The sequence below is a fragment of the Pseudophryne corroboree genome, unplaced genomic scaffold, assembly GCF_028390025.1.
Source record: "Pseudophryne corroboree isolate aPseCor3 unplaced genomic scaffold, aPseCor3.hap2 scaffold_99, whole genome shotgun sequence".
NCBI lineage: Eukaryota > Metazoa > Chordata > Amphibia > Anura > Myobatrachidae > Pseudophryne > Pseudophryne corroboree.
Genome location: NW_026970570.1, coordinates 525,103 through 546,625, shown reverse-complemented (window position 1 = coordinate 546,625; position 21,523 = coordinate 525,103). Strand labels below are relative to the sequence as shown.

The window sequence follows — 21,523 nt, the reverse complement described above, 5'->3', positions numbered from 1 at the left end:
AGATCCAACTGAGGCAGCACAAAGGAACTCTCGAAAGAAGAACAAGGCTAGAGGAAGATCTGAGACAAAGAAATCTGACTTTTACCAGAGCTGACCAGAGGAAAGCACAAACACAGTCCACCACTACCACAAATAATGCAGTCGAGTTTCCCACATTTGGGGAAATCACAGGGGTCAGCATACCCAGAGTGCAATGAATGAACCGCACCCTGGGAGAACAATCTTCATAACAATGGTATCTCCTATGCAAAATAAGTATGATTTGGGATATGGCTGGGGAGGGCCGCTGCTCAGGCACATCTCTGTCAAGTAAAGGAGATTCAACTGAGGCAGCACAAGGGAACTCTCATCTGGGGACAACAACTGCAGGGAGAACACATATTTTCAGATGAACATGGGAGGGCAGAAGGCTGCCTAATACTGAAGCACCCCCAAACAACAAACCAAATGCAACAACTAGTGCAAGCATTCCTGGGGGAAGGCCTGCAGCAGATAGATTTGCATATGGTGATGTCATCCAAGCAGTGGGTCAAAGTTGGCTTCAACCCTCGTCTGCATATGAAAAGAGAAAAGGGCGTGCAGGGCATGGTGGCCTTTTGCGGCACTTGGCTGACCCCTAGTTTGCATTAAACACCTCCACCCTCCTTCGGTGTGGGGCTCATGTTGGCTATGCCCCAGCCCCTGAAGCATTCAAGCTGATTTCTTGCAGCAGCTGGGCACTGTAACAGCTCCAGAGCTGCTCTGTAAGGCAAGTAAAAGGGTGTGGGCCCTGCAGCACTACCTGTAGTTCGCATTGTGCGTTGGAAGGCACAAAGTAAGCAGAAAGGAGGAGAAGTCAGGATAGTGCGCAAGGGCATAGAAGGGAGCGGCTCAAGAAAAGAGAAGTGGAAACAGACAGCAAACTAGGCTGGAGAGAGACCTGAGACAAAGAGATCTGAATTATACGAGACCTGACCAGGGGAAACACAAATTATGCAGTCAAGTTTCCCACATTTGGGGAAATCGCAGGGGCAGCACACCCAGAGTGCAATGGGTGAGCCTTGCCCTGGGAGAAGCACCTTCATGATCATAGTATCTCACCTGGCAGGTAAGTAGGAGTTGGGCTAGAGCTGGGGAGGGTCGCTGCTCGGGCACCCCCCTGTCAAGTGAAGGAGATCCAACTGAGGCAGCACAAGGAAACTCTCGAAAGAAGAACAAGGCTAGAGGAAGATCTGAAACAAAGAAATCTGACTTTTACCAGAGATCAGAGGAAAACACAAACACAGTCCCCCACTACCAACAAATAAAGCAGTCACGTTTCCCACATTTGGGGAAATCACAGGGGTCAGCATACCCAGAATGCAATGAATGAACCTCACCCTGGGAGAGTAATCTTCATGACCATGGTATCTCCTATGCAAAATAAGTATGATTTGGGATAGGGCTGGGGAGGGCCGCTGCTCATGCACATCTCTGTCAAGTAAAGGAGATTCAACTGAGGCAGCACAAGGGAACTCTCATCTGGGGACAACAACTGCAGGGAGAACACATATTTTCAGATGAACATGGGAGGGCAGAAGGCTGCCTAATACTGAAGCACCCCCAAACAACAAACCAAATGCAACAACTAGTGCAAGCATTCCTGGGGGAAGTTCTGCAGAAGACGGATTTGCATACGGTGATGTCATCCAAGCAGTGGGTCAAAGTTGGCTTCAACCCTCATCTGCATATGAAAAGAGAAAAGGGGCGTGCAGGGCATGGCGGCCTTTTGCGGTGCTTGGATGACCCCTAGTTCGCATTAAACACCCCACCCTCCTTTGGTGTGGGGCTCATGTTGGCCATGCCCCATCCCCTGAAGCATTCAAGCTGATTTATTGCAGCAGCTGGGCACTGTAACAGCTCCAGAGCAGCTCTGAACGGCAAGTAAAAGGGTGTGGGCCCTGCAGCACTACCTGTAGTTTGCATTGTGCATTGGAAGGCACAAAGTAAGCAGACGGGAGAAGTCAGGATAGTGCGCAAGGGCATAGAAGGGAGCGGCTCAAGAAAAGAGAAGTTGAAACAGACAGCAAACTAGGCTGGAGAGAGACCTGAGACAAAGAGATCTGAATTATACGAGAGCCGACCAGGGGAAACACAAATTATGCAGTCAAGTTTCCCACATTTGGGGAAATCGCAGGAGCAGCACACCCAGAGTGCAATGGGTGAGCCTTGCCCTGGGAGAAGCACCTACATGATCATAGTATCTCACCTGCCAGGTAAGTAGAAGTTGGGCTAGAGCTGGGGAGGGTCGCTGCTCGGGTACCCCCCTGTCAAGTGAAGGAGATCCAACTGAGGCAGCACAAGGGAACTCTCGAAAGAAGAACAAGGCTAAAGGAAGATCTGAGACAAAGAAATCTGACTTTTACCAGAGCTGACCAGAGGAAAGCACAAACACAGTCCCCCACTACCACAAATAAAGCAGTCGAGTTTCCCACATTTGGGGAAATCACAGGGGTCAGCATACCCAGAATGCAATGAATGAACCTCACCGTGGGAGAACAATCTTCATGACCATGGTATCTCCTATGCAAAATAAGTATGATTTGGGATAGGGCTGGGGAGGGCCGCTGCTCAGGCACATCTCTGTCAAGTAAAGGAGATTCAACTGAGGCAGCACAAGGGAACTCTCATCTGGGGACAACAACTGCAGGGAGAACACATATTTTCAGATGAACATGGGAGGGCAGAAGGCTGCCTAATACTGAAGCACCCCCAAACAACAAACCAAATGCATCAACTAGTGCAAGCATTCCTGGGGGAAGGCCTGCAGCAGATGGATTTGCATACGGTGATGTCATCCAAGCAGTGGGTCAAAGTTGGCTTCAACCCTCGTCTGCATATGAAAAGAGAAAAGGGGCGTGCAGGGCATGGCGGCCTTTTGCGGCGCTTGGATGACCCCTAGTTCGCATTAAACACCTCCACCCTCCTTCGGTGTGGGGCTCATGTTGGCTATGCCCCAGCCCCTGAAGCATTCAAGCTGATTTCTTGCAGCAGCTGGGCACTGTAACAGCTCCAGAGCTGCTCTGTACGGCAAGTAAAAGGGTGTGGGCCCTGCAGCACTACCTGTAGTTTGCATTGTGCATTGGAAGGCACAAAGTAAGCAGACAGGAGGAGAAGTCAGGATAGTGCACAAGGGTATAAAAGGGAGGGGCTCATGAAAAAAGAAGTGGAAACAGACAGCAAACTAGGCTGGAGAGAGACCTGAGACAAAGAGATCTGAATTATACGAGAGCCGACCAGGGGAAACACAAATTATGCAGTCAAGCTTCCCACATTTGGGGAAATCAGAGTGCAATGGGTGAGCCTTGCCCTGGGAGAAGCACCTTCATGATCATAGTATCTCACCTGGCAGGTAAGTAGGAGTTGGGCTAGAGCTGGGGAGGGTCGCTGCTCGGGCACCCCCCTGTCAAGTGAAAGAGATCCAACTGAGGCAGCACAAGGAAACTCTCGAAAGAAGAACAAGGCTAGAGGAAGATCTGAGACAAATAAATCTGACTTTTACCAGAGCTGACCAGAGGAAAGCACAAACACAGTCCCCCACTACCACAAATAATGCAGTCGAGTTTCCCACATTTGGGGAAATCACAGGGGTCAGCATACCCAGAATGCAATGAATGAACCTCACCCTGGGAGAACAATCTTCATGACCATGGTATCTCCTATGCAAAATAAGTATGATTTGGGATAGGGCTGGGGAGGGCCGCTGCTCAGGCACATCTCTGTCAAGTAAAGGAGATTCAACTGAGGCAGCACAAGGGAACTCTCATCTGGGGACAACAACTGCAGGGAGAACACATATTTTCAGATGAACATGGGAGGGCAGAAGGCTGCCTAATACTGAAGCACCCCCAAACAACAAACCAAATGCAACAACTAGTGCAAGCATTCCTGGGGGAAGGCCTGCAGCAGATGGATTTGCATACGGTGATGTCATCCAAGCAGTGGGTCAAAGTTGGCTTCAACCCTCGTCTGCATATGAAAAGAGAAAAGGGGCGTGCAGGGCATGGCGGCCTTTTGCGGTGCTTGGATGACCCCTAGTTCACATTAAACACCTCCACCCTCCTTCGGTGTGGGGCTCATGTTGGCTGTGCCCCAGCCCCTGAAGCATTCAAGCTGATTTCTTGCAGTAGCTGGGCACTGTAACAGCTCCAGAGCTGCTCTGTACGGCAAGTTAAAGGGTGTGGGCCCTACAGCACTACCTGTAGTTTGCATTGTGCATTGGAAGGCACAAAGTAAGCAGACAGGAGGAGAAGTCAGGATAGTGCACAAGGGTATAAAAGGGAGGGGCTCATGAAAAAAGAAGTGGAAACAGACAGCAAACTAGGCTGGAGAGAGACCTGAGACAAAGAGATCTGAATTATACGAGAGCCGACCAGGGGAAACACAAATTATGCAGTCAAGCTTCCCACATTTGGGGAAATCGCAGGGGCACCACACCCAGAGTGCAATGGGTGAGCCTTGCCCTGGGAGAAGATCCTTCATGATCATAGTATCTCACCTGGCAAGTAAGTAGGAGTTGGGCTAGAGCTGGGGAGGGTCGCTGCTCGGGCACCCCCCTGTCAAGTTAAAGAGATCCAACTGAGGCAGCACAAGGGAACTCTCGAAAGAAGAACAAGGCTAGAGGAAGATCTGAGACAAAGAAATCTGACTTTTACCAGAGCTGTCCAGAGGAAAGCACAAACACAGTCCCCCACTACCACAAATAATGCAGTCGAGTTTCCCACATTTGGGGAAATCACAGGGGTCAGCATACCCAGAATGCAATGAATGAACCTCACCCTGGGAGAACAATCTTCATGACCATGGTATCGCCTATGCAAAATAAGTATGATTTGGGATAGGGTTGGGGAGGGCCGCTGCTCAGGCACATCTCTGTCAAGTAAAGGAGATTCAACTGAGGCAGCACAAGGGAACTCTCATCTGGGGACAACAACTGCAGGGAGAACACATATTTTCAGATAAACATGGGAGGGCAGAAGGCTGCCTAATACTGAAGCACCCCCAAACAACAAACCAAATGCAACAACTAGTACAAGCATTCCTGGGGGAAGGCCTGCAGCAGATGGATTTGCATATAGTGATGTCATCCAAGCAGTGGGTCAAAGTTGGCTTCAACCCTCGTCTGCATATGAAAAGAGAAAAGGGGCGTGCAGGGCATGGCGGCCTTTTGCGGCGCTTGGATGACCCCTAGTTCGCATTAAACACCTCCACCCTCCTTCGGTGTGGGGCTCATGTTGGCTATGCCCCAGCCCCTGAAGCATTCAAGCTGATTTCTTGCAGCAGCTGGGCACTGTAACAGCTCCAGAGCTGCTCTGAACGGCAAGTAAAAGGGTGTGGGCCCTGCAGCACTACCTGTAGTTTGCATTGTGCATTGGAAGGCACAAAGTAAGCAGACGGGAGAAGTCAGGATAGTGCGCAAGGGCATAGAAGGGAGCGGCTCAAGAAAAGAGAAGTTGAAACAGACAGCAAACTAGGCTGGAGAGAGACCTGAGACAAAGAGATCTGAATTATACGAGAGCCGACCAGGGGAAACACAAATTATGCAGTCAAGTTTCCCACATTTGGGGAAATCGCAGGAGCAGCACACCCAGAGTGCAATGGGTGAGCCTTGCCCTGGGAGAAGCACCTACATGATCATAGTATCTCACCTGCCAGGTAAGTAGAAGTTGGGCTAGAGCTGGGGAGGGTCGCTGCTCGGGTACCCCCCTGTCAAGTGAAGGAGATTCAACTGAGGCAGCACAAGGGAACTCTCGAAAGAAGAACAAGGCTAGAGGAAGATCTGAGACAAATAAATCTGACTTTTACCAGAGCTGACCAGAGGAAAGCACAAACACAGTCCCCCACTACCACAAATAATGCAGTCGAGTTTCCCACATTTGGGGAAATCACAGGGGTCAGCATACCCAGAATGCAATGAATGAACCTCACCCTGGGAGAACAATCTTCATGACCATGGTATCTCCTATGCAAAATAAGTATGATTTGGGATAGGGCTGGGGAGGGCCGCTGCTCAGGCACATCTCTGTCAAGTAAAGGAGATTCAACTGAGGCAGCACAAGGGAACTCTCATCTGGGGACAACAACTGCAGGGAGAACACATATTTTCAGATGAACATGGGAGGGCAGAAGGCTGCCTAATAATGAAGCACCCCCAAACAACAAACCAAATGCAACAACTAGTGCAAGCATTCCTGGGGGAAGGCCTGCAGCAGATGGATTTGCATACGGTGATGTCATCCAAGCAGTGGGTCAAAGTTGGCTTCAACCCTCGTCTGCATATGAAAAGAGAAAAGGGGCGTGCAGGGCATAGCGGCCTTTTGCGGTGCTTGGATGACCCCTAGTTCGCATTAAACACCTCCACCCTCCTTCGGTGTGGGGCTCATGTTGGCTATGCCCCAGCCCCTGAAGCATTCAAGCTGATTTCTTGCAGCAGCTGGGCACTGTAACAGCTCCAGAGCTGCTCTGTACGGCAAGTAAAAGGGAGTGGGCCCTGCAGCACTACCTGTAGTTTGCATTGTGCATTGGAAGGCACAAAATAAGCAGACAAGAGGAGAAGTCAGGATAGTGCACAAGGGTATAAAAGGGAGGGGCTCATGAAAAAAGAAGTGGAAACAGACAGCAAACTAGGCTGGAGAGAGACCTGAGACAAAGAGATCTGAATTATACGAGAGCCGACCAGGGGAAACACAAATTATGCAGTCAAGCTTCCCACATTTGGGGAAATCGCAGGGGCACCACACCCAGAGTGCAATGGGTGAGCCTTGCCCTGGGAGAAGCACCTTCATGATCATAGTATCTCACCTGGCAGGTAAGTAGGAGTTGGGCTAGAGCTGGGGAGGGTCGCTACTCGGGCACCCCCCTGTCAAGTGAAAGAGATCCAACTGAGGCAGCACAAGGGAACTCTCGAAAGAAGAACAAGGCTAGAGGAAGATCTGAGACAAATAAATCTGACTTTTACCAGAGCTGACTAGAGGAAAGCACAAACACAGACCCCACTACCACAAATAATGCAGTCGAGTTTCCCACATTTGGGGAAATCACAGGGGTCAGCATACCCAGAATGCAATGAATGAACCTCACCCTGGGAGAACAATCTTCATGACCATGGTATCGCCTATGCAAAATAAGTATGATTTGGGATAAGGCTGGGGAGGGCCGCTGCTCAGGCACATCTCTGTCAAGTAAAGGAGATTCAGCTGAGGCAGCACAAGGGAACTCTCATCTGGGGACAACAACTGCAGGGAGAACACATATTTTCAGATAAAAATCTTGGTCATGCTCTGGTTTCTCTTCAGAACGAACAAATCTTTCGCCTCTTACTAAAGATTTCCGTGGAGAGGAGCAAAACCGAGTTTTATCTCAATTTTTGCATGCCCCATCTTTTTGGGGTTTCTTTTACCGGTTTAAAGATAGAATGAGTGTGCTTTAATGTAAGCTCATTTGCATAACAATGACAATAAATGTCTGTTTCTTTTCAAGCAGAACTTTCTTGACCATACTAATTGCTTGAAAGATCTGGGAGCACATGGAAAAGAGTACAAACCATGTTTATAGCAAGGGGAAGCCTGGTGAGAAATCTGCTTTCTTTCTTTCAAATTGGGTGCTCACTTTGAGCTGAATGAGGACTGCTGGCATGGCACTCAGGCGACAGGTGGAATCTTGGTCATGCTCTGGTTTCTCTTCAGAACGAACAAATCTTTCGCCTTTTACTAAAGATTTCCGTGGAGAGGAGCAAAACTGAGTTTTATCTCAATTTTTGCATGCCCCATATCATACCTCCCAACTGTCCCGATTTTCGCGGGACAGTCCCGTTTTTTGGGGACTGTCCCGCTGTCCCACCTGCGGGCCGCAGTGTCCCGCGGTGGGGAGGACAGTTGGGAGGCTCTGTCTGTCGCTGCCCTGCTTAGCAGAGCAGCGGTGAATAGTCGCTGTGCGCACAGCGTCTATTCACTGAAGTCAGAGGGAGAGGTGGCATGCCAGCGGCTCACAGAGCGCTGGGCATGCCCCCTCAGTGCCGAAAACGGGGGCGTGACTCGCGATCGCGGGTCCTCCCGCGAAGCCATGCCCCTTTTTACTTAGGCCACGCCCTTTTTGGGAGCGCGTGCGACTTCGCCGCGCGTGTGTCCCTCTTTGCGAGCCGACAAAGTTGGGAGGTATGCCCATATTATTGGGGTTTCTTTTATCAGTTTAAAGACAGAACGAGTGTGCTTTCTGGTTAGCTTTAATGTAAGTTTATTTGCATAACAATGACAGTAAATGTTTGTTTCTTTTCAAACAGAACTTTCTTGACCATGCTACTTGCTTGAAAGATCTGGGAGCACATGGAAAACAGTACAAACCATGCAGTATCACAAGAGCCTTTATTTGATCTTTCATGAAGATAGAGCAGAATTGAGGACACGTCAACAATTTCTGCCGAAGGTGGTTCATCTTTCCACATGGTGCCTTTGGCCACTGACACCTTCGTTGAGTCAAAGTCTCTGGCTGTGGTCAGAACTTTGAAAATTTATGTCACCAGAACGGTTCAGATTAGGAAAACAGAGGCTCTGTTTGTCCTGTATGCTCCCAACAGGATTGGGTGTCCTGCTTCCATGTAGACCATTATGCGCTGGATCTGTGGTAAGATTCAGCATGCTCATTCCATGGCAGGATTGCCGTTACTGAATTAGGTGAAGACCCTTTCTACTAGAAAGGTGGGTTCATCCTGGGCAGCTGGTCGGGGAGTCTCGGCATTGCAACTTTGCCGAGCAGCTATTTAGTAAACACTTTTGCTAAGTTTTACAAGTTTGATACCTTGGCCGATGATAACTTCAAGTTGGGTAATTCGGTGCTGCAGAGTCGTACGCACTCTTCCACCCGTTCAAGAGCTTTGGTATAACCCCATGGTTCTTAATGTGACCCCAGCATCCTCTAGGTCGTATGAGAAAATAGGATTTTAATACCTACCGGTAAATCCTTTTCTCTTAGTCTGTAGAGGATGCTGGGCACCCGTCCCAGTCCATACTGTGTCTGCAGTTATTACTTGTGGTTATACACATGTTGTGTTATGGTTCTGGTCAGCTTTTTGCTGCAATTATTCATGCCGTTGGCTTGTGTTCTGTTGAATGCCACGTTCTGCGGCATGCTTAAGGTGTGAGCTGGTAAGATGCTCACCTTAGTTTAACAATAAATCCTTTCCTCGAAATGTCCGTCTCCATGGGCACAGTTCCTATAACTGGAGTCTGGAGGAGGGGCATAGAGGGAGGAGCCAGTTCACACCCTTTGATAGTCTTAAAGTGCCCATGTCTCTTGCGGATCCCGTCTATACCCCATGGTTCTTAATGTGACCCCAGCATCCTCTACGGACTAAGAGAAAAGGATGCCCTTGCGCACTATCCTGACTTCTCCTCCCGTCTGCTTACTTTGTGCCTTCCAACGCACAATGCAAACTACAGGTGGTGCTGCAGGGCCCACACCCTTTTACTTGCCTTACAGAACAGCTCTGGAGCTGTTACAGTGCCCAGCTGCTGCAAGAAATCAGCTTGAATGCTTCAGGGGATGGGGCATGGCCAACATGAGCCCCACACCAAAGGAGGGTGGGGGTGTTTAATGAGAACTAGGGGTCATCCAAGCACTGCAAAAGGCCGCCATGCCCTGCACGCCCCTTTTCTCTTTTCATATGCAGATGAGGGTTCCAGCCAACTTTGGCCCACTGCTTGAATAACATCACTGTATGCAAATCCGTCTGCTGCAGACCTTCCCCCAGGAAGGCTTGTACTAGATGTTGCATATGGTTTGATATTTGATGGTGCTTCAGTATTAGGCAGCCTTCCGCCCTCCCATGTTCATCTGAAAAGATGTGGTCTCCCTGCAGTTGTTGTCCCCAGACGAGAGTTCCCTTGTGCTTCCTCAGTTGAATCTCCTTAACTTGACGGGGGAGGGGCTGCCCGAGCAGCCACCCTCCCCAGCCCTATCCCAACTCATACTTATTTTGCATATGTGATCTCTTGATCATGAAGATTGTTCTCACAGGGTGAGGTTCATCCATTATATTTTAAAATAGGAAGGTACAAATTACATATTTGAATTGCATTTATGTGCTGGATTCAAATGTCCCCCCCCCCCCTTCCTTTCTCAATTGTGCCCGTCAGCAGCTATTCTAAGGTTGCTGCCAATGGGTGTGACACATTAATTTCTTCTGTGGGGTACACTGGACTCCACAAGGATTCACATTGGGGTGTACAGTAGGATCTTGATCTGAGGCACCAACCGGCTCAAAGCTTTTGACTGTTCCCAAGATGCTCAGTGCATTCTCCTCTATAACCCCGCTTCCATGAACAGGGAGCTCAGTTTGTAGTTGGTGCCTTCAGTAGCAGGCCACTTAACAGGGGCCTGCCTCAGGCAGCCTATTCTTAGCTATAAATTTTGACAAGAAAAGAAGAACTTGTTTTATGAGAATCTACAAGGGCTGCAGCAGGCTAGGTCTAATAGACATCTTTACTGCAGCTTCATCACTCCCAGCGGCGCTGTATACTCCCGTGCCCTGGTTGCTGGGTCACTGCAGCGGAGGGTCCGGTTTCATCCTAAGGTCAGTCACACACACACCACCCTTCCGGATCACGAGGCCGCTGATGAAGGGGAGCGTGGCCGTAGGGGGTGGACCGTGTGCGCACTGGCGTGGACACTGATTACTGGGCAGCCGCTCCACTAGCCACCAGGTACAGTTAAGGAGCACAGGTCTGGGGGTTTTTCTCCTATATTAACCCAATTTTGTACTGCCCGCAGCGCATTGTGATAGGTAATAGGGCCTGATTCAGGTTGGATTGCAATCACAATAAGCGATCCAACTGCAAAAATTGCTAAGAGCATACGCATGTGCCTGCATTTTCTGCGGCACCCCGCAGAGAATGCGATCGCCTCTGCCTGTCAATCGGGGCGGGGGGGGATAGGTGGGTCAGCAACACTCCATTTCCAAGTCAGGGATGGAGCGGTGCGGGGGCAAGGCTTCAAAATGGGGTCTGCAACGGAGTAGACACAGGGGGCGTGGTCACAGCGGCTGTATGACATCACATTCAGCCGCTGTGATCACAAAAATGGTGGCGGCTTCCTGCGCGCACATACAGTCTGCACCAGCAGGAGGCTACACCATTTTTTATGATCACGCTGAACTGCAGTGCGACTGCAATTACAGCATGGTCAAGAAGGGAGGCGTCATGCTGGGTGGCCATGCCCTTTCACTGTGCAGGAGCCAGCACCGCTCACACACTAGTCCCCGGGTGCAGCCCCCAACCCCCGGGACACCCGGAGCAACAAAATGTAGATTCAGGCCACCAGGCCACGCCCCTACCTATGAAACCATGCCTCCTTTTTACCATTGCGCTGCTTATCTGCGCGCACTGCATTACAATCTCCCTCGCCACCTCTCTGGGTGTCACCAGTGATAGTGACACCTCTGCCATGCTTGTAGCAGCTGGTCCTAAGATCTACGCCTCAAGCCCTGAGTGTTTGCCCTTGTGACTTGTTGATCATCATAGCGAAGCAGATGCTTACAGAAAACTGCAGGGGCTTAGATTGAAAATAAAAAAATTGATTGGTATAAGGTAGAGAGGAGCGGGTTCGGTTCTCCGAGAACCGAATTCCCCACGAACTCCACGTTGTTTACACTGGTCCGAGGCAGGCTCGGTTGTTCCCGCCTGACTCGCAAAACCTGAACAAGGGAAAATGTCATCATCCCGCTGTCGGATTCTCGCGAGATTCGGATTCCATATAAAGAGCTGCGCGTTGCCGCCATTTTTACTCGTGCATTGAAGAGAGAGCGGAATGGACGTGGCTATGTTCTCTCAGTGGAAATCTCAATATCAGTGCTCAGTATCAGTGGTTACTTATTGCTGCTCAGTAATACTAGTAGTGTGTCTCTCCTGCTCAGTGTCAGTTCTCAGTAGTATCCTCATCAGTGCTCAGTATCACTGCTCATTGTCTTGTGCTGCATTGTGGTGCTCAGCATACTACAGTACATTACTAATAGTCCAGTGCTGCATCTTGCTGCTCAGTGTCAGTTCTAGTATCCTCATCAGTGCTCACTATCACTGTTCATTGCATTTTGGTTTTCTGTATACTACAGTAACATAGTAATATAGTAACATATAGTAACATAGTTTTTGAGGTTGAATAGAGGCAAATTGCCCATCGTGTTCAACCTGTTTTAAGTTGTGATGATTCTACATACTTGCTGAATAATGTTTTATGACTAGTTAGCTACTATAACTCATGTTACCCCCGGATTAACCATGTTGATATTTTAAGTATTATAACCTTAGATAGCTTTTTCATTCAGAAATGTATCCATTCCTTTTTTAAATCCAATTACAGAGTCCGCCATTACCACCTTCCCTGGCAGGGAATTCCACATCCTGATTGCCCTAACAGTGAAGATCATAGTATCTCACCTGGCAGGTAAGTAGGAGTTGGGCTAGAGCTGTGGAGGATTGCTGCTCGGGCACCCCCTGTCAAGTGAAGGAGATCCAACTGAGGCAGCACAAGGGAACTCTCGAAAGAAGAACAAGGCTAGAGGAAGATCTGAGACAAAGAAATCTGACTTTTACCAGAGCTGACCAGAGGAAAGCACAAACACAGTCCCCCACTACCACAAATAATGCAGTCGAGTTTCCCACATTGGGGAAATCACAGGGGTCAGCATACCCAGAATGCAATGAATGAACCTCACCCTGGGAGAACAATCTTCATGACCATGGTATCTCCTATGCAAAATAAGTATGATTTGGGATAGGGCTGGGGAGGGCCGCTGCTCAGGCACATCTCTGTCAAGTAAAGGAGATTCAACTGAGGCAGCACAAGGGAACTCTCATCTGGGGACAACAACTGCAGGGAGAACACATATTTTCAGATGAAAATCTTGGTCATGCTCTGGTTTCTCTTCAGAACGAACAAATCTTTCGCCTTTTACTAAAGATTTCCGTGGAGAGGAGCAAAACTGAGTTTTACCTCAATTTTTGCATGCCCCATCTTTTTGGATTTTCTTTTATCGGTTTAAAGATAGAATGAGTGTGCTTTAATGAAAGCTCATTTGCATAGAAATTACAGTAAATGTTTGTTTCTTTTCAAACAGAACTTTCTTGACCATGCTACTTGCTTGAAAGATCTGGGAGCACATGGAATACAGTACAAACCATGCTTATAGCAAGGAGAAGCCAGGTGAGAAATCTGCTTTCTTTCAAATTGGGCGCTCACTTTGATCTGAATGAGGACTGCTGGCATGGCACTCAGGCGACAGGTGGAATCTTGGTCATGCTCTGGTTTCTCTTCAGAATGAACAAATCTTTCGCCATTTATTAAAGATTTCCGTGGAGAGGAGCAAAACTGAGTTTTATCTCAATTTTTGCATGCCCCATATTATTGGGGTTTCTTTTATCAGTTTAAGGACAGAATGAGTATGCTTTCTTGTTGGCTTTAATGTAAGTTTATTTGTATAACAATGACAGTAAATGTCTGTTTCTTTTCAAACAGAACTTTCTTGACCATGCTACTTGCTTGAAAGATCTGGGAGCACATGGAAAAGAGTACAAACCATGCTTATAGCAAGGGGAAGCCTGGTGAGAAATCTGCTTTCTTTCTTTCAAATTGGGTGCTCACTTTGAGCTGAATGAGGACTGCTGGCATGGCACTCAGGCGACAGGTGGAATCTTGGTCATGCTCTGGTTTCTCTTCAGAACGAACAAATCTTTCGCCTTTTACTAAAGATTTCCGTGGAGAGGAGCAAAACTGAGTTTTATCTCAAATTTTGCATTCCCCATCTTATTGGGGTTTTATTTTATCTGTTTAAAGATAGAACGAGTGTGCTTTAATGTAAGCTCATTTGCATAGAAATGACAGTAAATGTTTGTTTCTTTTCAAACAGAACTTTCTTGACTATACTAATTGCTTGAAAGATCTGGGAACACATGGAAAAGAGTACAAACCATGTTTATAGCTAGGGGAAGCCTGGTGAGAAATCTGCTATCTTTCTTTCAAATTGGGTGCTCACTTTGAGCTCAATGAGAACTGCTGGCATGGCACTCAGGCGACAGGTGGAATCTTGGTCATGCTCTGGTTTCTCTTCAGAACTAACAAATATTTCGCCTTTTATTAAAGATTTCCGTGGAGAGGAGCAAAACTGAGTTTTATCTCAATTTTTGCATGCCCCATATTATTGGGGTTTCTTTTATCAGTTTAAAGACAGAACGAGTGTGCTTTCTGGTTAGCTTTAATGTAAGTTTATTTGCATAACAATGACAGTAAATGTTTGTTTCTTTTCAAACAGAACTTTCTTGACCATGCTACTTGCTTGAAAGATCTGGGAGCACATGGAAAACAGTACAAACCATGCAGTATCACAAGAGCCTTTATTTGATCTTTCATGAAGATAGAGCAGAATTGAGGACACGTCAACAATTTCTGCCGAAGGTGGTTCATCTTTCCACATGGTGCCTTTGGCCACTGACACCTTCGTTGAGTCAAAGTCTCTGGCTGTGGTCAGAACTTTGAAAATTTATGTCACCAGAACGGTTCAGATTAGGAAAACAGAGGCTCTGTTTGTCCTGTATGCTCCCAACAGGATTGGGTGTCCTGCTTCCATGTAGACCATTATGCGCTGGATCTGTGGTAAGATTCAGCATGCTCATTCCATGGCAGGATTGCCGTTACTGAATTAGGTGAAGACCCTTTCTACTAGAAAGGTGGGTTCATCCTGGGCAGCTGGTCGGGGAGTCTCGGCATTGCAACTTTGCCGAGCAGCTATTTAGTAAACACTTTTGCTAAGTTTTACAAGTTTGATACCTTGGCCGATGATAACTTCAAGTTGGGTAATTCGGTGCTGCAGAGTCGTACGCACTCTTCCACCCGTTCAAGAGCTTTGGTATAACCCCATGGTTCTTAATGTGACCCCAGCATCCTCTAGGTCGTATGAGAAAATAGGATTTTAATACCTACCGGTAAATCCTTTTCTCTTAGTCTGTAGAGGATGCTGGGCACCCGTCCCAGTCCATACTGTGTCTGCAGTTATTACTTGTGGTTATACACATGTTGTGTTATGGTTCTGGTCAGCTTTTTGCTGCAATTATTCATGCCGTTGGCTTGTGTTCTGTTGAATGCCACGTTCTGCGGCATGCTTAAGGTGTGAGCTGGTAAGATGCTCACCTTAGTTTAACAATAAATCCTTTCCTCGAAATGTCCGTCTCCATGGGCACAGTTCCTATAACTGGAGTCTGGAGGAGGGGCATAGAGGGAGGAGCCAGTTCACACCCTTTGATAGTCTTAAAGTGCCCATGTCTCTTGCGGATCCCGTCTATACCCCATGGTTCTTAATGTGACCCCAGCATCCTCTACGGACTAAGAGAAAAGGATGCCCTTGCGCACTATCCTGACTTCTCCTCCCGTCTGCTTACTTTGTGCCTTCCAACGCACAATGCAAACTACAGGTGGTGCTGCAGGGCCCACACCCTTTTACTTGCCTTACAGAACAGCTCTGGAGCTGTTACAGTGCCCAGCTGCTGCAAGAAATCAGCTTGAATGCTTCAGGGGATGGGGCATGGCCAACATGAGCCCCACACCAAAGGAGGGTGGGGGTGTTTAATGAGAACTAGGGGTCATCCAAGCACTGCAAAAGGCCGCCATGCCCTGCACGCCCCTTTTCTCTTTTCATATGCAGATGAGGGTTCCAGCCAACTTTGGCCCACTGCTTGAATAACATCACTGTATGCAAATCCGTCTGCTGCAGACCTTCCCCCAGGAAGGCTTGTACTAGATGTTGCATATGGTTTGATATTTGATGGTGCTTCAGTATTAGGCAGCCTTCCGCCCTCCCATGTTCATCTGAAAAGATGTGGTCTCCCTGCAGTTGTTGTCCCCAGACGAGAGTTCCCTTGTGCTTCCTCAGTTGAATCTCCTTAACTTGACGGGGGAGGGGCTGCCCGAGCAGCCACCCTCCCCAGCCCTATCCCAACTCATACTTATTTTGCATATGTGATCTCTTGATCATGAAGATTGTTCTCACAGGGTGAGGTTCATCCATTATATTTTAAAATAGGAAGGTACAAATTACATATTTGAATTGCATTTATGTGCTGGATTCAAATGTCCCCCCCCCCCCCCTTCCTTTCTCAATTGTGCCCGTCAGCAGCTATTCTAAGGTTGCTGCCAATGGGTGTGACACATTAATTTCTTCTGTGGGGTACACTGGACTCCACAAGGATTCACATTGGGGTGTACAGTAGGATCTTGATCTGAGGCACCAACCGGCTCAAAGCTTTTGACTGTTCCCAAGATGCTCAGTGCATTCTCCTCTATAACCCCGCTTCCATGAACAGGGAGCTCAGTTTGTAGTTGGTGCCTTCAGTAGCAGGCCACTTAACAGGGGCCTGCCTCAGGCAGCCTATTCTTAGCTATAAATTTTGACAAGAAAAGAAGAACTTGTTTTATGAGAATCTACAAGGGCTGCAGCAGGCTAGGTCTAATAGACATCTTTACTGCAGCTTCATCACTCCCAGCGGCGCTGTATACTCCCGTGCCCTGGTTGCTGGGTCACTGCAGCGGAGGGTCCGGTTTCATCCTAAGGTCAGTCACACACACACCACCCTTCCGGATCACGAGGCCGCTGATGAAGGGGAGCGTGGCCGTAGGGGGTGGACCGTGTGCGCACTGGCGTGGACACTGATTACTGGGCAGCCGCTCCACTAGCCACCAGGTACAGTTAAGGAGCACAGGTCTGGGGGTTTTTCTCCTATATTAACCCAATTTTGTACTGCCCGCAGCGCATTGTGATAGGTAATAGGGCCTGATTCAGGTTGGATTGCAATCACAATAAGCGATCCAACTGCAAAAATTGCTAAGAGCATACGCATGTGCCTGCATTTTCTGCGGCACCCCGCAGAGAATGCGATCGCCTCTGCCTGTCAATCGGGGCGGGGGGGGATAGGTGGGTCAGCAACACTCCATTTCCAAGTCAGGGATGGAGCGGTGCGGGGGCAAGGCTTCAAAATGGGGTCTGCAACGGAGTAGACACAGGGGGCGTGGTCACAGCGGCTGTATGACATCACATTCAGCCGCTGTGATCACAAAAATGGTGGCGGCTTCCTGCGCGCACATACAGTCTGCACCAGCAGGAGGCTACACCATTTTTTATGATCACGCTGAACTGCAGTGCGACTGCAATTACAGCATGGTCAAGAAGGGAGGCGTCATGCTGGGTGGCCATGCCCTTTCACTGTGCAGGAGCCAGCACCGCTCACACACTAGTCCCCGGGTGCAGCCCCCAACCCCCGGGACACCCGGAGCAACAAAATGTAGATTCAGGCCACCAGGCCACGCCCCTACCTATGAAACCATGCCTCCTTTTTACCATTGCGCTGCTTATCTGCGCGCACTGCATTACAATCTCCCTCGCCACCTCTCTGGGTGTCACCAGTGATAGTGACACCTCTGCCATGCTTGTAGCAGCTGGTCCTAAGATCTACGCCTCAAGCCCTGAGTGTTTGCCCTTGTGACTTGTTGATCATCATAGCGAAGCAGATGCTTACAGAAAACTGCAGGGGCTTAGATTGAAAATAAAAAAATTGATTGGTATAAGGTAGAGAGGAGCGGGTTCGGTTCTCCGAGAACCGAATTCCCCACGAACTCCACGTTGTTTACACTGGTCCGAGGCAGGCTCGGTTGTTCCCGCCTGACTCGCAAAACCTGAACAAGGGAAAATGTCATCATCCCGCTGTCGGATTCTCGCGAGATTCGGATTCCATATAAAGAGCTGCGCGTTGCCGCCATTTTTACTCGTGCATTGAAGAGAGAGCGGAATGGACGTGGCTATGTTCTCTCAGTGGAAATCTCAATATCAGTGCTCAGTATCAGTGGTTACTTATTGCTGCTCAGTAATACTAGTAGTGTGTCTCTCCTGCTCAGTGTCAGTTCTCAGTAGTATCCTCATCAGTGCTCAGTATCACTGCTCATTGTCTTGTGCTGCATTGTGGTGCTCAGCATACTACAGTACATTACTAATAGTCCAGTGCTGCATCTTGCTGCTCAGTGTCAGTTCTAGTATCCTCATCAGTGCTCACTATCACTGTTCATTGCATTTTGGTTTTCTGTATACTACAGTAACATAGTAATATAGTAACATATAGTAACATAGTTTTTGAGGTTGAATAGAGGCAAATTGCCCATCGTGTTCAACCTGTTTTAAGTTGTGATGATTCTACATACTTGCTGAATAATGTTTTATGACTAGTTAGCTACTATAACTCATGTTACCCCCGGATTAACCATGTTGATATTTTAAGTATTATAACCTTAGATAGCTTTTTCATTCAGAAATGTATCCATTCCTTTTTTAAATCCAATTACAGAGTCCGCCATTACCACCTTCCCTGGCAGGGAATTCCACATCCTGATTGCCCTAACAGTGAAGATCATAGTATCTCACCTGGCAGGTAAGTAGGAGTTGGGCTAGAGCTGTGGAGGATTGCTGCTCGGGCACCCCCTGTCAAGTGAAGGAGATCCAACTGAGGCAGCACAAGGGAACTCTCGAAAGAAGAACAAGGCTAGAGGAAGATCTGAGACAAAGAAATCTGACTTTTACCAGAGCTGACCAGAGGAAAGCACAAACACAGTCCCCCACTACCACAAATAATGCAGTCGAGTTTCCCACATTGGGGAAATCACAGGGGTCAGCATACCCAGAATGCAATGAATGAACCTCACCCTGGGAGAACAATCTTCATGACCATGGTATCTCCTATGCAAAATAAGTATGATTTGGGATAGGGCTGGGGAGGGCCGCTGCTCAGGCACATCTCTGTCAAGTAAAGGAGATTCAACTGAGGCAGCACAAGGGAACTCTCATCTGGGGACAACAACTGCAGGGAGAACACATATTTTCAGATGAAAATCTTGGTCATGCTCTGGTTTCTCTTCAGAACGAACAAATCTTTCGCCTTTTACTAAAGATTTCCGTGGAGAGGAGCAAAACTGAGTTTTACCTCAATTTTTGCATGCCCCATCTTTTTGGATTTTCTTTTATCGGTTTAAAGATAGAATGAGTGTGCTTTAATGAAAGCTCATTTGCATAGAAATTACAGTAAATGTTTGTTTCTTTTCAAACAGAACTTTCTTGACCATGCTACTTGCTTGAAAGATCTGGGAGCACATGGAATACAGTACAAACCATGCTTATAGCAAGGAGAAGCCAGGTGAGAAATCTGCTTTCTTTCAAATTGGGCGCTCACTTTGATCTGAATGAGGACTGCTGGCATGGCACTCAGGCGACAGGTGGAATCTTGGTCATGCTCTGGTTTCTCTTCAGAATGAACAAATCTTTCGCCATTTATTAAAGATTTCCGTGGAGAGGAGCAAAACTGAGTTTTATCTCAATTTTTGCATGCCCCATATTATTGGGGTTTCTTTTATCAGTTTAAGGACAGAATGAGTATGCTTTCTTGTTGGCTTTAATGTAAGTTTATTTGTATAACAATGACAGTAAATGTCTGTTTCTTTTCAAACAGAACTTTCTTGACCATGCTACTTGCTTGAAAGATCTGGGAGCACATGGAAAAGAGTACAAACCATGCTTATAGCAAGGGGAAGCCTGGTGAGAAATCTGCTTTCTTTCTTTCAAATTGGGTGCTCACTTTGAGCTGAATGAGGACTGCTGGCATGGCACTCAGGCGACAGGTGGAATCTTGGTCATGCTCTGGTTTCTCTTCAGAACGAACAAATCTTTCGCCTTTTACTAAAGATTTCCGTGGAGAGGAGCAAAACTGAGTTTTATCTCAAATTTTGCATTCCCCATCTTATTGGGGTTTTATTTTATCTGTTTAAAGATAGAACGAGTGTGCTTTAATGTAAGCTCATTTGCATAGAAATGACAGTAAATGTTTGTTTCTTTTCAAACAGAACTTTCTTGACTATACTAATTGCTTGAAAGATCTGGGAACACATGGAAAAGAGTACAAACCATGTTTATAGCTAGGGGAAGCCTGGTGAGAAATCTGCTATCTTTCTTTCAAATTGGGTGCTCACTTTGAGCTCAATGAGAACTGCTGGCATGGCACTCAGGCGACAGGTGGAATCTTGGTCATGCTCTGGTTTCTCTTCAGAACTAACAAATATTTCGCCTTTTATTAAAGATTTCCGTGGAGAGGAGCAAAACTGAGTTTTATCTCAATTTTTGCATGCCCCATATTATTGGGGTTTCTTTTATCAGTTTAAAGACAGAACGAGTGTGCTTTCTTGTTAGCTTTAATGTAAGTTGCCATAGATGCAGTGAAACACACGTGTAGGGCACGGCGTGTCCGCGTGTATTTGACTCATGTGAAATGTTATAAAACAAAAATATATGATTATGATGTTAGCTGTTAGTCTCCACTAATAGGGAATAGAAGCTGAGCTATAAGAAAGGAATACACTAGATATGATGTCACTTAGCAGATACAATGTCTAAAGTGCATACAGATAGCTACTAATAACTCTTGATAAGAAAGTATATCAGTGTGGGTATATTTATATGATGGGATATTGGGACTAGTGAATATATATCACTCCTGCTGTCCAGATTGGCAATAACCAGACAATTATGATAAGAGTAGAGATGTCACATGGGCTGCTATAGATATTAATTTAATGCTGTATGTGTCATTTGTTACAAATGGATACATTTTCTATGAGTCAGCCTAGCAGCTGCATGTTCTAACAGAACACTATCCTCACACAGAATCTGCTAACCTTGAGATAACTAAATGACAGTGTGTAACAGTCTCTTTACTATAAGACTGTTACAAAGTAATATATATATTTGAAGTCAGTCTAGCAGCTGTGTGTTCCAGCAGTTTATAAGACAAAGAAAATCTCCTATTGTGGAATCTAGACACATGGGACTGCTGGCCTGTGTCATACTATTTCTATGTAATACCAGTAACATGTATATAACTGTTACATAATTGTTACAAATGGATAAATCTTTGAGTCAGCCTAGCAGCTGCATGTCCTAACAGGACACCATAAATCCTTTACAGTGTAACAAATTGATTGGTAACACTTAAAGGCTGGAGAGCAGTTATATGCCTTACTAGCATACTCAATATACCACATTATTACACCAGTTACCACGATTATTGACAGCGCATTTGATATATTATATTACCCTCACACTGAGTCTGTTTACCTTTAGATAACTAAGTGACCGAATATGTAACAGTTTCTCTATCATAAGACTGTTACAAAGTGAGATAGATATATTTGGAAGTCAGTCAAACAGCTGTGTGTTTCAGCGGTTTATAAGAAAATTCCTCATTGTGGAATCTGGACCACTAAGGGTTATTATATATATAGCACATGGAATTGCCACATCTCCCTATATGATAATTTCATTACACTGTAACATAATAAGAATTAACTCTTTAACAGTGTAAATAGAGAGTAATGAATCTCTGACACATGGAATATATTATTTCTTAGATGAATTGGATAAACCATTATGACAGACACT

At 46.9% G+C, this 21,523-nt stretch overlaps 24 non-coding genes across 24 annotated transcripts; 10 read left to right on the top strand and 14 right to left on the bottom strand.

Moving 5' to 3' along the window:
* Positions 1-95: 95 nt before the first annotated feature.
* Positions 96-259, bottom strand: LOC135049269 (U1 spliceosomal RNA). Its single transcript, XR_010241033.1, has one exon. It is a non-coding gene; the product is annotated as a U1 spliceosomal RNA (small nuclear RNA).
* A 673-nt stretch (positions 260-932) lies between these two features.
* On the bottom strand, positions 933-1,095 carry LOC135049438 (U1 spliceosomal RNA). Its single transcript, XR_010241192.1, has one exon. It is a non-coding gene; the product is annotated as a U1 spliceosomal RNA (small nuclear RNA).
* Positions 1,096-1,244: 149 nt separating this feature from the next.
* Positions 1,245-1,409, bottom strand: LOC135049520 (U1 spliceosomal RNA). Its single transcript, XR_010241267.1, has one exon. It is a non-coding gene; the product is annotated as a U1 spliceosomal RNA (small nuclear RNA).
* A 670-nt stretch (positions 1,410-2,079) lies between these two features.
* LOC135049376 (U1 spliceosomal RNA) lies at positions 2,080-2,242 on the bottom strand. Its single transcript, XR_010241135.1, has one exon. It is a non-coding gene; the product is annotated as a U1 spliceosomal RNA (small nuclear RNA).
* Positions 2,243-2,394: 152 nt separating this feature from the next.
* LOC135049261 (U1 spliceosomal RNA) lies at positions 2,395-2,558 on the bottom strand. Its single transcript, XR_010241026.1, has one exon. It is a non-coding gene; the product is annotated as a U1 spliceosomal RNA (small nuclear RNA).
* Positions 2,559-3,530: 972 nt separating this feature from the next.
* On the bottom strand, positions 3,531-3,694 carry LOC135049324 (U1 spliceosomal RNA). The gene has a single exon (XR_010241085.1). It is a non-coding gene; the product is annotated as a U1 spliceosomal RNA (small nuclear RNA).
* A 674-nt stretch (positions 3,695-4,368) lies between these two features.
* Positions 4,369-4,531, bottom strand: LOC135049657 (U1 spliceosomal RNA). Its single transcript, XR_010241367.1, has one exon. It is a non-coding gene; the product is annotated as a U1 spliceosomal RNA (small nuclear RNA).
* Positions 4,532-4,683: 152 nt separating this feature from the next.
* LOC135049214 (U1 spliceosomal RNA) lies at positions 4,684-4,847 on the bottom strand. The gene has a single exon (XR_010240981.1). It is a non-coding gene; the product is annotated as a U1 spliceosomal RNA (small nuclear RNA).
* Positions 4,848-5,518: 671 nt separating this feature from the next.
* Positions 5,519-5,681, bottom strand: LOC135049375 (U1 spliceosomal RNA). Its single transcript, XR_010241134.1, has one exon. It is a non-coding gene; the product is annotated as a U1 spliceosomal RNA (small nuclear RNA).
* A 152-nt stretch (positions 5,682-5,833) lies between these two features.
* Positions 5,834-5,997, bottom strand: LOC135049313 (U1 spliceosomal RNA). The gene has a single exon (XR_010241074.1). It is a non-coding gene; the product is annotated as a U1 spliceosomal RNA (small nuclear RNA).
* A 674-nt stretch (positions 5,998-6,671) lies between these two features.
* On the bottom strand, positions 6,672-6,834 carry LOC135049596 (U1 spliceosomal RNA). The gene has a single exon (XR_010241331.1). It is a non-coding gene; the product is annotated as a U1 spliceosomal RNA (small nuclear RNA).
* A 152-nt stretch (positions 6,835-6,986) lies between these two features.
* Positions 6,987-7,149, bottom strand: LOC135049300 (U1 spliceosomal RNA). The gene has a single exon (XR_010241062.1). It is a non-coding gene; the product is annotated as a U1 spliceosomal RNA (small nuclear RNA).
* A 144-nt stretch (positions 7,150-7,293) lies between these two features.
* On the top strand, positions 7,294-7,409 carry LOC135049100 (U5 spliceosomal RNA). Its single transcript, XR_010240868.1, has one exon. It is a non-coding gene; the product is annotated as a U5 spliceosomal RNA (small nuclear RNA).
* Positions 7,410-7,683: 274 nt separating this feature from the next.
* LOC135049157 (U5 spliceosomal RNA) lies at positions 7,684-7,796 on the top strand. The gene has a single exon (XR_010240924.1). It is a non-coding gene; the product is annotated as a U5 spliceosomal RNA (small nuclear RNA).
* Positions 7,797-12,609: 4,813 nt separating this feature from the next.
* Positions 12,610-12,772, bottom strand: LOC135049658 (U1 spliceosomal RNA). The gene has a single exon (XR_010241368.1). It is a non-coding gene; the product is annotated as a U1 spliceosomal RNA (small nuclear RNA).
* Positions 12,773-12,916: 144 nt separating this feature from the next.
* Positions 12,917-13,032, top strand: LOC135049115 (U5 spliceosomal RNA). Its single transcript, XR_010240883.1, has one exon. It is a non-coding gene; the product is annotated as a U5 spliceosomal RNA (small nuclear RNA).
* Positions 13,033-13,302: 270 nt separating this feature from the next.
* On the top strand, positions 13,303-13,418 carry LOC135049132 (U5 spliceosomal RNA). The gene has a single exon (XR_010240899.1). It is a non-coding gene; the product is annotated as a U5 spliceosomal RNA (small nuclear RNA).
* A 286-nt stretch (positions 13,419-13,704) lies between these two features.
* Positions 13,705-13,820, top strand: LOC135049078 (U5 spliceosomal RNA). Its single transcript, XR_010240847.1, has one exon. It is a non-coding gene; the product is annotated as a U5 spliceosomal RNA (small nuclear RNA).
* Positions 13,821-14,095: 275 nt separating this feature from the next.
* On the top strand, positions 14,096-14,211 carry LOC135049143 (U5 spliceosomal RNA). Its single transcript, XR_010240910.1, has one exon. It is a non-coding gene; the product is annotated as a U5 spliceosomal RNA (small nuclear RNA).
* Positions 14,212-18,629: 4,418 nt separating this feature from the next.
* LOC135049647 (U1 spliceosomal RNA) lies at positions 18,630-18,792 on the bottom strand. Its single transcript, XR_010241366.1, has one exon. It is a non-coding gene; the product is annotated as a U1 spliceosomal RNA (small nuclear RNA).
* A 144-nt stretch (positions 18,793-18,936) lies between these two features.
* Positions 18,937-19,052, top strand: LOC135049114 (U5 spliceosomal RNA). The gene has a single exon (XR_010240882.1). It is a non-coding gene; the product is annotated as a U5 spliceosomal RNA (small nuclear RNA).
* Positions 19,053-19,322: 270 nt separating this feature from the next.
* On the top strand, positions 19,323-19,438 carry LOC135049131 (U5 spliceosomal RNA). Its single transcript, XR_010240898.1, has one exon. It is a non-coding gene; the product is annotated as a U5 spliceosomal RNA (small nuclear RNA).
* A 286-nt stretch (positions 19,439-19,724) lies between these two features.
* On the top strand, positions 19,725-19,840 carry LOC135049077 (U5 spliceosomal RNA). The gene has a single exon (XR_010240846.1). It is a non-coding gene; the product is annotated as a U5 spliceosomal RNA (small nuclear RNA).
* Positions 19,841-20,115: 275 nt separating this feature from the next.
* On the top strand, positions 20,116-20,231 carry LOC135049142 (U5 spliceosomal RNA). Its single transcript, XR_010240909.1, has one exon. It is a non-coding gene; the product is annotated as a U5 spliceosomal RNA (small nuclear RNA).
* Positions 20,232-21,523: the final 1,292 nt, after the last annotated feature.